The sequence below is a fragment of the Athene cunicularia genome (assembly GCF_003259725.1).
Source record: "Athene cunicularia isolate RWA chromosome 11 unlocalized genomic scaffold, athCun1 chr11_part1, whole genome shotgun sequence".
Classification (NCBI taxonomy): Eukaryota; Metazoa; Chordata; class Aves; order Strigiformes; family Strigidae; genus Athene; species Athene cunicularia.
This window is the reverse complement of record NW_020799113.1, coordinates 9806516-9820715: the sequence shown is the minus strand read 5'-3', so window position 1 is coordinate 9820715 and position 14200 is coordinate 9806516.

Here is a 14200-nt window from a genome sequence, read left to right as displayed (position 1 = left end):
TCAGACACCTAGTGCTGATTCAGTTGGCCTTGATCTAAATGTTTTTCTCATATGCCTTTAACCCACTTGCCACTGATTTCTCCCTCTCCCCCATCAAAACCCAAGGATTTTCTTTTTTTCTTTTTTTTAAAAAAAACCCAACCATTTGTGCTGTTTGGCAATTTAGGTGATAAGACAAAGTCCTAGAAAATAAGCTAAAATAGATGGCTCCTATTTTTTTTTTTACTTTTGATTTCCCATCTTTGTTTTTGAGAACATCTAAGAAAACACAGCAGACTTTCTTATAACAGAGTTTCTGCTCTGAAAATGATAGTGTCTGATATATTAAACTGCAGTAAAAATATTTAGTCCCTCTCCAAGATATTTTACAAATACCAGAGACAGAGAGGGGGGAAGAAAAAAAAAAAAAAAAAAGGGCATATGTTCAGACCCTTGTCCATCATGAACCATATGCCAGTAGTGCATTTCTCTTTGCTTACTAGGAAGAAAACAGCAGAAGAAGGGTTGGGGTGTGCTGCCTTAATTAACAGAGTAAGGTAAAATTTTGTGGTGGTTTTTTTGTTTGGTTTTTTTTTTTTTTAATAACATATCAACAGGAATGATGAGAATGGAAGACGACATTCCAGGTCTTTCTATGAAGGAACAACAAGGCCTTAATTTCCTGTATTTCATAATAAAACACAGAACAATTAAAATAACTTTTAATGGTTCAAATGTTCTAATTTCTTGCTAAGTTTTAGCAACATTTTGGTTTTGAGTCTTTGCATACCTTCCTTCAAAATCTCTGTCAAGACCTAATAGTCTAAAGGACATAGGATAGCTGCTCAGAACATGTATAGACAAAGGGATTTACTACCTGAGTAACATGGTTGTATGGCACTTTGTCTAGCCCATGTTTCCAAACATGATTTTCATATGGCAATGCTCACTTACACATTTGCTTACTTATATTTACTCCCAGTAGGAAGTTTAAGGCTACCTTTAAGGCTTCCTTTAAGGCTTCAGACTTGTATCTTCATACCAAGTTACACCTGTTTGAAACCAATTCAAGTGAGCAATGTACTTATTTCACTTGAACAAGGACTATTTGGGTTCAGATCAAGTCAATTAGGAACAGGTTTAAATTACGTGGAAACAAGCTCTTTTTAAAAGGAAATAATGTCGTCTCTGGTGATTTGTCTAAGTGTAACTAGAATCTGTGCAAATCCATGTGCAATCCCTAAATAAAAGCTCAAATATCCTGGGAGAATCCTTCCGAAACTAGGCTATGCACAAGCAAGGCTTTTTATGCTGTCAAGTCATGCTTCTTTCCCAGGAAAAGATTATTTGCCCAATATTCCTTCACACTGATTGTTGCCTACAGTTAGCAGTCCACCAGTACTGCATTGTTTTTATCGCATTCTGCAGTGCTCTAAGATTATTAACTATGCCATACCAAGGTACTATCTAGATTTACAGTATCTAGTATATTGGCTTATTAGCCAACAGATCTTAAATATTCTGAGCTACTGACCATGTAGTAGATTAAACTGATGAAGACATGAAATACATGCTTTTGAGATATCTTGAAGGGGTGTTCAGCAGTAATGTGCATATTCTGGACAGAGAGAGTCAAAATGAAGTCCAATTTACATGTTGCAAAAAGGGATTGGATGGGTAATGAGATCTGATATCTCTATTGGGATAGGATAGTCATGGCTTTTAATAGATTATCCTAGTGTCCATATAGATATTTACAAAGACATTGATTTCCCACATTTTTGTCCCAGTGCTCCATCCTATTCCCTAAATCTGATGGTCAAAATGAGAAGCCAGCCCTCATCACTGCAGCTGATATATAAATCAACAGCATCTCAAAAACACTCCGCAACCGACTTCAAGGCTCTGCTACATTGCTACAAAGGGTGACACAAACATATCTGACGTTCCATTGCTCTTTAGATAGAATTGCTATAGCCACTTGCAATCTTACGATACTTATTGCCTTCTCCTTAAGAAATATTAGAGGCTGGCTCATTTCTGGCCATAAAACTCAGTGTCTTGAAAACCTAGGCTCTTAAGTCTTAAAAACTGGGGGGAGGGAAGGACAAGGAAGAGAAAGAAAGGCTACTTGAACATTCTGATGCAGAAAAAATACTCAGTTTTCAATCTAATGCCCCATTTTTAAAACGACTCCACATTAAACATGGATATGATCTGCATATCATTAGGTTCCTATTTCTAAGATGTTGCAAAATCTGCATTCCTTTGCTTTTACCATTTTTAACCAACACAGTCATGAACTAGGCTAATTTTACTTTCTACCCATATTGACCAGGATACTGCATGGGTAAACAAAAGTAATTTCAAATGATAGCAGTTTTTGGTTTGAGAACTTCATGCACAAGACAAGGAGATTTTTTTTTTAAGATTATCATTCTGCTTTAGAAATAAAAAAAACAAAACTGCAAAGAACAGAAAAATAAAATATCCCATAAAATACATCAGCAAAAAAATGAAGAATATCAACTTTTCAAGAATGTTAAGATTTTCCTTTTATTTGCCACTTTGCACGGCAGTAAATACTGTAGGGATAGGGAAAAAAATGCATATTCACCAGACAACAAAAACTATACAACTAGATATAGTTGATTACTATATAATCAGCTTCAAACAAATAGAAAAGCAAAGTCAGATACTTCTCTTTAGAAGTAGCTGATTTCATTGAAACAGAAAAATATTCTCATTAGAAGTACAAATAATAAATGTGTTCTTCTTCTGCATTCATATAAAGACTGAAAGTACCTTTTTGTTCCATATTCTATATTACAGCTCCTCTCCAGACTTAGCTGAGAATATCCCTAAGTCTAATGGGTTAAATGCTTATTATACCACTGTCTTATTTGTAACATAAGGCACCTACTACAAGCCTACCCTTCATGCAAAATTGCCAATTTATAGCAATATTCCTTGTTTAGAAAACAAGGCTATCCAAACACTATAATTACAATATGCACCAGCAGGCATAACCCTGCATTAATGCACAGACTCCAGATACATTCGTCAAATAGAGTTTTTTTTCTCTTTGCCTTCTTCTCAGGGTACTTTTAAGTTCAGGGACAGAGAACATGTCTTCATTAGAAACATTAACATTCACAGGCTGTAGTAAATTTTGACAGTGAAAAGGTCTCTGTAACCTTTAGTTGTGCAGAAATTTACTTCCCAAGAAAATTACAGCTGGCACTGTCTTAATTAATGCTAGCTTTCTTTTCTGAAAATTGTGGGCTTGTCAGTAAAAAAGGCAGAAAAACCTGAGTTTAAAAGACTGGACACAAAAGACGCCTAGAAATAAAGCCCTGCAAAATTTCATAATATTGCTCTGTTTTTGTTCTACAGTAAGGAGATGAAAAGATCTAATTTGATTTTGCCAAATGGAGCAACATATATGTAATATAGAAATGATTTGCATTCTTTCTTTTGTCTTTGAGTTTTATCATATAAAGAGGGCTTTTCTAAGCCATTCTGTTTTAAAAGCAATAGGTCAAATAAAATCTATAACTGCAGGGGGAGGGGAATAAAGGTATGACTTCATTATTTTTTTTAGCATTGCTTTAAATGCTCCTAGTAAATCACAGCTAACAGTAAGAATTGCAGCAGTGTTTTTCATATGATTTTTAATTACCTGACATATTTTTCTGATTTTTAGAATGATTTTAGTATTACTGTACAAATTTATTTATTAATATTTACCTTCTACATGTCTCAGAGTTCTATTTTGATAGTATACATTTTCTTTGGAATATAAAGATTATTTATTTGCTGAGTTTTGATTATCACGCGTGGTCTTTTAATTGCTTGACAGAGTGTTAAATATATGCTCTATCCCTTGAAAGCATGTCCTTACACACAGGTTGGATTATTGTTAAAAGCAAAAAGATTATTTTTCTTCCTTTTTTCTTAAATATGAAATGAGCAATAACATGCTTCTACATTATTTGTCACCAAAATCTCCTGGATATTGCTTATGCACATCCTCATATTCTCTTTTGGAAGAGATTTACAACATTTTGTGTTTGGAATTGTTGTGCAGTTCCCAGCTCTATCACTGGAAGCAATAAAGCTCCAGTTCCACATGAGACTCTTGAATATACTAGGACATGACACCACTTTGGCACTACACGAAGCACCAATACTGCATGTCAGCTGTTCAAAACATTTTATGCAAGTTTCTACAAGCACTTTAAATTAAGGTGCCCTGTATAAATGGTTTATTCATGTTTATGAAATGATTAGTTGGTGCCACAACATCCTTTAATAACTTATTGTAAGGCATGTTATAAAATGCATCATCAATAAATGCTTAAAATGCTGCCACAGCAAGGCGATAAGCTGTTACAACAATATTTTAAGATCTAAGTATTGTTCAAATAGTTTGTCCGCTGTTTCAGTGCGTACTTCCAAGTTTTTTTACAAGCATGTTATCGAATGCTGTATAAATAATAAAATATTTATAAATATCACTTTAATTTAAAGTGTTACTATGTTTCCATAACTTTAATCTATATGCCACATATCCTGAACAAGTGTTGAAAGTACAGAAAGGTATCAGAAGAGAGCCATCCCTATCTTTAACGCAAATCTCTCTATTATCACCCTGAGACAGAAAAAATTCACAGCATTCCCCAGAAATGGGGTTTGCATTTTCAAGGTTTTAACTATTAACCATTTAAGGAATTGTCATGAAAGGGGGGGAGGGAAAGCAGGCACTTAAATTCTGAAGTTTTGAAAAAATGTCACACACAAATGTTTTGGCTGTTTATAGCACTTGGCAATGTTACTGAAATAATAAAATCCCAGTGTGGGTTATGGAGCCCATATGGACAAATGTAGGATTAGGGCCTCTCTCTGCTACTTTCCATACTAGAAAACTAACAGAATAATATTATGGACAAATGTGTTAAAAGAAGCACAGTCATAAAGCCGACACTGATCAGGACATTAGCTTATGCATTTATCTGCTTCTCATCTTAACCACAATGAGCATGAAGTCTTAAGTGATACTCCAAAAAGGAATGTAACCTCTGGAAGAGAAAGCCAACTTCTTTGCTTAAAAATGGTATAGTAGAAACTGCAAGAGCCTTAGATAGGGGTCTAAAGATACACTTGTATAAGAGACGTAGTCAAATTTTCCTTGCTCATTCTCAAATTAATTAAACTACTTACCATAAGTGAGGAGACTCAAGGAAAACACTTCTAGATATTGGCTCAAAATGTTAGAATTTCCATTCCTTTCTGTGAGATTTCCTGTGACTTTGGATCATTATTTATGGATGGACTGTGATGGGCCTTTGTTCCAGCTTGAGGAAAGGCAGCCACATGGATACTCAATACAGCTAAAGAGATGCAGCAAAAGGAAAACTTTACCCTTGAAGGAAAAAAGGCTAAAGGTCAAGCCAAAGTGAGACATGCTGTATAGTTACTCCCCATGTGAGGGCCCAGCATGGTTCCTTACTTCACACTTGCCTACCTCTGCAGCAGGGTAAAGTGCTATCAGTCTCTGAGGAGGCTGTTGTCAGAGCTTGGTACACACACACCGACTTCATTTAGTGGGATCTGCCATCTGTGCAGGTCTGAATGGTAACCAGCATGTTCACGCTACCCTGTTGCAACCTGCACAGTGGTTCCTGAGCTCAGGCCGGACCATTTGAGGGGAGTAAATGCAAACACTGGTTTACCTTTTCTACTTTCCTAGATACCTACTGAGACTATGCAAGCCCAAACTTGTTTCCTACAACCATAACCACCGGGATGCTAATCCCTGCTTCTCTGACCCATGCTATTCCCAGAACATGCTTTATTTTGGCCTGTGTAGCTAACTGCAAGGACAAGTTTAGCTCAAAGAGGAGTCATATTAAAAGGCTCAGTACTGATGTTCTCTCTCTTCTTTTCCATAACAGTTATTCCTCATTGGTCATGACTGATCATAAACTTATTAAAACACTGAATATTCATCTTTCAACACATTGGAGCACATAAAGGAACTCTCAGCAATTAACATTCCTGAATGTTAATTCTGTAAATTTATTTCCTCAAAACATTTTTTTTTGCATGTTTTATTAAAAAATAAAGCCAAACACTTGGTTCTTAGATCCTGACCCTCTAACCACTCACATATGTGCCTACCTCTTGCACAGGCTCTTTAAGAATCTAGTAGTCTAAAATCATGATTTATCTTGTATTAATAATGTTTTTAGGTTTTTCAGTTGCTTTCCTGTTAATTTCCAAGTACCACAGATATATATATTTTTTTTTTCTTCATTTTAGAAGTTGTAACAAGATAATTTTCCAGATATTTTCCAAAATTCTTGTCCAAACAGATCTTATTTGATTTCTGATAAACGTATAAAATCACTTCTATGCACATTTATTTATATGAAGATTTGTACGTAGATTTAGATATAAAATTACACATATGTTAGTTTAAACTTTATTCCTTTTATTATTTTTATTGCATGACTGCTTTAAAATTTAGTGACCTATCAAGTCCTATTAAAGTTACTCCCACAAACTCTTTCTGCCCCACATAGGTATGACCTTCCTTTACATATTTCTGCAATCTGGCTGTGTGGCCTCTCCTGTTCCACTAGCCTATGCGCTGGACATAGCTGGTAGGTGGCTTAGCTTGGTAGGTAGGATCACAGAGCAGTTAAGAGGATCCAAGGATGGGCTGCAACTAGTAAGGAAGTTGTGAGAGAAAGCTTATTAGGAATCCAGAATCAGGGGAGTCTTGATGAATGGTTCACTGACACCTAGCAGTCGACTGTACGCTAACACCCTTCTGGTATGACTCTTAAAATATGGAAACCAACCCCTGTCTTTAACCTCATGTTTATGCCATTGTGTGATCAGAGGCTTACTTTCTCTAAAGTAAAAAGAATGGGGAGGGATGATACGTACATCGCTTCATTTATTAGGTTTGTACTGTTCTTTTGTTGCAAGCTCAAGACTGAGATCTAACAGCTGTGAAGTATTTTTACTACCAGTACCCTCTGGCCGTTTGGCAGATGTTTCTAGCCATTCTGATGCAAACTTAGAGGGCTTTTAAATTTATCCAGTGGACTTCACATGAATACATTTAACTGGGTGACTATTTAATGTCTTTCTTTCATTCTGACTTCATTTAAAAGAAAAAAGCAAAATAGACATAGGATATTTCTTATGCTTTTGTTTAAAATGAATAGAAACTCTGTGTGTTACATATTTACCTGTTAAATCATTATATATCTACTTCAAAAAATCTAGAAGTGGACTTACAGACACTGTCATCTAGCAAGATACATAGCTAATGCTTCATTTTATTCTTTTGTGTGTGAGAGACTCGAAAATACTTATGTCTGCCTTTCAAGGAAATTGTAAACTTCTAGTGTGCATGTGCACTCTACAATATCTTCTTGTTAACTAGATAGGGCCCTAGGGACATAACAGTATAGCATGGTATTTTTGCCTAACTATTGTTAACATGTGACACTTGTATTTGTGCCAGGATAATGTATAAATATGTTTTAGAGGTTTTTCCCAATGATAATCATGATGTTTCATCTTGCCCTTCTAATAATATGTTTAGCCTTCTAGCCTACTCTCCATGCCCCATCCCATTCTTGGTGAGTCTGACATTCAATTTGGAGAATCTAATGTCAGCATGAAATCCATATACACCCCTGAGAGTAGGAGGCATGCACCTTTGAATTTATTTTTAGGTTTCAGTAGAATAAAGTGATATTTTCTTCCTTCAGTCTTTTCTTTGATATGCATTTCCCACCTTTCCAATGCTTATGAGGGATAAATTTATGCTTCATCTTACTGAAAATATTTTTGTGCTCAAATTGAATATATACTGGTATGTACAGTGACATTGGTAAGATTTGTTGTACAGCTCTACAAAGGAGAAATTTTTGCAACAGAAAAGTCAAAAAGAATTTTACATTTTGAGCAAGGCAAAGCTAAGACACAGATAACGTGAGGATATTTATATTTTCCAGAGCAATCTGTTCTTTGCCTGTTTATAAATAATTATTCTATTTCTTCAAAGCCAATTTGCCATTTTTGTGGTGATCTTTGAGGCTAAGATAACCTAACCCATAACCTAATTAAAAATTATTCCACTTAGAGAGACTACATTATATGGGGTTTCAGCACAGATCTTTTAACATTTCTGAGCTAGTACCAGTCCAAGATGGAAGCAAATTATGCTTGGCCTGTGTGGCTATCATTCTGGTAACTTCAATGCAACATTTAAACACCAATTGTTCACCTCAGTCCTGAAAGTCTACTAAGGATGACATAAACCTACCCCTGTTCTGGAAATCTCAACACAAAATTCCAACAATAACTGTTTCCCAGACTGGCCTGCCTGCTCATATGCCTAGAGTCAGCTGCCTCCCAACACAGTCAATATGCAGTTTCTTGCTGGAGCAATGTTTGACCCTCGTGCTCTGCTGTAGGGACAGGGGTGCCAGTCATCAGAGCTGCTGGCCAACACTTACAGAAATACCAAATGTTAATGATGCAATTTCATCTGTAGTCGGGATAGAACTTGATCTTCTTACTGCACCCTAATTATAATAAACACAGAATTAATTAAGAACCTGTGTCTGTGCTCTATCTTCCTTCTAGAACATGCTGAATAAAGATCACAAAATCTCCATTGATCCAATTTACAGTATAATGCAGATTGTGTAAAGGCTGGTTTGCATAATGGACAAGAAAACTATGAAAAGCAGTCATCTGTTTAATAGTGGTCTGTCATACTGCCCGCCCGTAACCTGTCCTATTGGTTGCCAAGCCTTCTGTGCAACAAGATTTCTACTTAGTCTTTCCCAACTGAAAATGTGCAAAATTATCTTCTGAGGGAGATGCACTCAGAGAATTGGGATATGAACTCCTCGGCATATTTCTATTAAACCTTACCTTTGTATTCACCATCCATAGGAGAGAGTGGGCTATGGGTGGCAACAATTCCTTTAGTCTCATCTCTGATTCGCTCCACTCATCTTCTGGGGAAAAATCTCTGTGGGCTTCTGTGGTTCCCTTTCTCTGTCCTCTCCCCTGAATCTGTTCCCATGGCTCCCACACTCCTTCCCCATCGCCAATAGAGAGGAGCTTGTAGGCCTTAAAAAAACCAAACAAACAAAAAAAAGGAATACACTTGCAATTATTATGTTCTGCATCAGAAGCAAGAGCTTTAAAATGCATTTTCTCCCACATGTATTATTTTTAAAGCACAACATGATTTTTAGAATCTCTCGTTATTTGTTTATTTTTAGCACATATCAAACTGCAGCACTTCTCCCTCCAGGCTATATTTGACAAAGTTAGAGACTTTCCAGGCCACCTCAAAGCAGATATTAACCCAAACAATTTAAACCTCTCACTGTTCCACAGGAGGATGGCATTCGATTGGATTATTTAGGGAGGACAAAATGTTTTTGTTGATGAGAGAGATGAAATCCTCAGAGGGGGAAATCAATCTTATGTAGAGACCCTGGAGCATTGATCTTGGTGTACATTGACAATTTCTGGTTGTTTAGCTATTTGGAATGACCGCACAAAACGAGCAAGTTGTTACAGTTTTAAGGTTTTGGTATTTATTGGCAACCCCAGTGCTCGTATGATTAATCACACATTCAGAGTGTGAGCTCAGTGGAAATTGACTGCAACGCAGCAGAAACAAAGTTTTCAGTTATCATTGTGTAATAAATTGAAGCTATATCCCTAAGCAGATTTGTCTTCAAGTTTCCAATTTGCCTTGTTAAAAGTGTTGTTTATACAGTAGTTAGCAAAAATGCAAGTAATTACACACAGAATTCATTCTAAGCGATTCTGTATGGTTTTTCTTCCTCTTTATTGGTTTTCTATCTTCATTATCCAATATTTTGTTATACCTAAGCAGAAACCACATTCAAGAAAAATCAAAAAATAGCCAGGTCATGGAGTGAGCACTTCCTTCTATTGAGGATAGTATTTCTTGGATATAATGTTACAAGACAAGGCCTTCCGAACAAACTAATGGCAAATACAAACATCTTTTAATAAACCACTTCTCCCTTTGTACTTGGACTCTCTGATGCTTACCAGTGAGAAGCAGAACAGAAGGACAAACATTTTGGTTTATATTTCATTTCATGAAATAATATTTATTCAGACAGGAACATTCTTTCAAACACTGCTAGGTTTTTACATACATGTTTTGCCTGTAAGAATATCTGTTTCTTTTACCAAAAAACAGATGCAAAATAAAATCATAACTATAATTGGAAATTGGAGAGCAGTTTGGGGAATACAAACACTGGGAGAATAGATTTAAAATGAGGAGTGAGGAGTGCCAGGTAGGGAAAGTAGAGTCTGTGAAGGAAGGAGTTGCTCTAGCTTTGGTGTACTGGTAGACACTTGTGCTGGCAAAGACTGACAATGCTTTATAGCCTTTCACACTTGCCACTGGGATCTCACTGTAACCTCGAAGCAAGCAGTTGCTAGGATGTACTTGCTAAAAATAAGAGCAAAACTGTGGAACAGAAAGGGGAAATCCTGTAAGGCTGGCCTTGTGCTTCCCTAGAGAGGCTTACATACTCATAATGTACAGAAACTATAATCAGATCAGGAGAGACCTAATTACACAGCTCAGAGATGTTAATGACACACAGAAATTTACATGCAGCTGAAAATATTAATATATCTAAGCCTACAGTTGTATCTCCACAGGTCTGGCTTCAGAACCAATGTTTCATAATCTAGGAGCTTTTTCTGCAAGGTGGAACCTTTCACACAGTCAAAACCATTTATTTTTTAAGTGAACAACACTCATCAAAAACCCCTGTAAAATTTTATTGACCAAGATCATCTTTTTCTATTTGTAATTCCTTCTCTTATGCCTTCTCTGAGTAGGGCTTGCATCAATAATTCCTCACATTTATCTTTCCATCTTTCGATCTCAAAATCCTATATCTGATTTGGACACAGTAATCTCCAAGGCAATGAATACCCCTTTAATTTACTGAGATCTTTTAAGGACAAAATTACTGAATGATTTTTCTTAGGGTTCATATTAGGTACAAGGTTTTATTCATGCATATATTTATTTATTTTACCAATTTGTGTAACACTGTGGTTGCATAGTAGACTGACTTGTATGTTCCTTGTTTCTCTTTAGCTTCAGGGAAACATCCTCTGTATTTTTATCTGTAGTGGAGATAAGGAGTTGTCACAGCTGCTGTCCATGCAGTCCTCAAACCAGAGAGTACTGTAATAAATCCTATTTTATTTTATGGACAAATAAATGCTGAGGTAAAATATTCGAGGATCGTTGCTTGAATACTTGCCATAGCAGCGCTACTGTAATAACCACTATGACATTAATTTACTGCAATGTGCCGTAGGAAGAAGGAAGAAGGAGGGAGAAGGGCATTAAAAGAGAAAAATTACTATCCTTTGGATTTATTGGGATTGGCCTTCCTCATTTTCAGCCATCATTAGTTGATTAGGTGCTGATGACAGTATGGACAAGCGTGCTAGAATAGTTGGCTAAGAAAAGCCCTAAAGGTACTCTGTTAATTGAGATGATGTTCATATTGTACTTACTGAACATAACTGCAGACAGTGAAATAAGAGCTTAGTGTTGTGTAACAGACCACATGAACATTCACTCATTATCAGTCTGTAAAGGGGTGAAAACACTACATATAGTCTACTATTACTACAGAAAAAGAGATAATATTAAAAACTGGAGGAGACTATCGTGAGAAACTGTATTTTTTACAGCCTTCTGGGAGGTGTTGAGAAACCTGTCTAATGTTGTTCTATAGTTCCATTAGCCAGACATTACTGTATCAAAGGAACTGAAAATTGAATTATGCCTTCATCTGGTTAAGAGGCCTGCACCTGAACATAACAAAACAGCTAGATTTGCTTACCCAACTAGAAGCTTAAATGTCACAGATACTCTTTTGGTGCTTATATTCCACATAGTTTAAATTTTAAGGTAATTTTGAGAAATAGCAAAGAAAGGACACTACCTCTTTTCATTGTTTGTGAAAAGTTAGCATTATACATGAAGAGAGAAACGTGAGTACTTCTGCACAGAGCTTGCAATGCAATAGATACTTGGAATCAACAGTAACATTTTAGTAACAGTCATGATGTTATTACAAATCATTCTGTAAATATGTTAAATAATGTTATACAGACATTAACCACCTTCTTACTGAGACCAGGGTGAATTTCAAAGTCACTGCTTAGACAGACAATCACATGAAAAAACCTCTAAAAGCTTCAGAAAGGAATAGACAGCAATTTAAGGGATCCTTTGAACTTTTAGGCAAATCCACAATTTTTTTCAAACCACTAGTCCTATGAATATATTATTAATGAACAAAATTATCCTTGTATCTGAAGCATTGTGCTCTTAAAGTTCAAACTTAAAGAAAAGGGAGAAAATTAAATTTGACTGTTAGTATGTTCATATTGAACATATCCAATTACAGGTAACAAGTCCTCAGCAACATCAGAAACAATTCACAGATCTATGAAAACTCACAAATGTCACTTAGTCATAAAGAGACATTACTCCTACTCTTGACATTTTAGTATCAACTCTGTTAAAGATAAGTATCAGTATTTACTAACCTACTATGGTAGGTCACTAGGGCCTATCTGGTAAACACTTGACCCATGAGATGCTGAATGGCAACACAGTTCTTCCTGAGCCAAACAGGAACTATTTTCCTTTGGTCATTCATGAGCCAGAAATTTCATCTCACTATAACAAGATACATTAACAATGTGTACCCTAGAAATACTCAGAAGTCTGTGTCAAAAAATAGCACAGAAGTTTAGACTATGCCCATTAAGAATAGTGTACAGTGGACCAGAAGAGTGCAAAAAAATTTTTTTTTCACTTCGCTAGTGCTTCAAGTGCATTACTACACAGTCAAATCAGTAATGACACATACAAACAACTGATCACTCATGCTCACAGATACTGTTGTCGTTACTAATCTCTAGCCCAGTTTTCTTATGTGATGGTATTAGCATTCAAGTGCTTCTTCTGCCATCAGATTCTTTTTACAACAAATATGGTTCTATCTTTAATGTCCAGTGCGATAATAAATAGTGTTGCCTTCTTTCAGACAACATCTGTTGTGACTTTGGCATTCAGCTCAGTGGAAGGGGAGTAGCGATTGATCACATTATTGGTTATCTAGACAAAATATGGCAGTATCTTTAGTAAAAAGCTTTGAAACTCAAGCAAATAGTCTGAGGTAGCCACAAGAAAAATGAAGAATATTTGAAGAGTCAAGATAAGGAATCAAGACATCCAAACCAACCAAACAAACAAGAGATTCAGGATCAGTGACACGCAATACTCTCAAAAATGTTAGTGCAAAAATATTCCCTTTAAAATATTAATTCAAGTAAGCTCTAACAGTTCATGTTGTCTGCCTGTTTCTAAATCATTGTGATTGTGGATTCATGTATTAATGTCATGGCAGTGACAGAGAACAGATCTGTTTAAAGTGTGCTTTACCAGGACCTGTCAACATTTGAACTGGAAGAGTGATAGACTGGACAGGTTTGGGAGATAGTTTCCTGCCACTACCTGGGAGGGCTGACACAAGAAGAAATCCACCAGGCCCAAGCAGTGAAGTTTTCACCATGTCTTGCAGCTGGCCAGGCACAGTGCTGTTGCATATCGAAGGACAGGAAAACAATTAAGAGTAAACGTTTAGTGTGTAAAGCAATCACAATGGAGACCAGTTGTTATATACAGAGTGAGAAAACACAGACTGAGGTGGAGCGACACAAGATAGAAGTATCTACGATAATGCCATGAGATTGGTGAAGACAAGAAGAGGAATATGAAGTCTGTGCAAGTTTTCTCTTTGTTATCAAACATACTACTATGAAACAAGGATGAAATGAGTAATAACAGGAATTTCTGTCCAAATAATATCTTAACTTTGTAGAATTTAACAAAAATACAATACTATTTGTAAACATGTTAAAATATTTTTCTCCCACCTCAAATACAGACAATTAGTTGGTCTAATACCAGAAAAATAATTTTCTAGTCTGAGTTATATTTGTTACACAAGAATTACAGCATGAGGACTTGCATCTTAAAAACATTCACAAAAGTAACTTTATTAGAAGTTACTAGTTCTTTGTG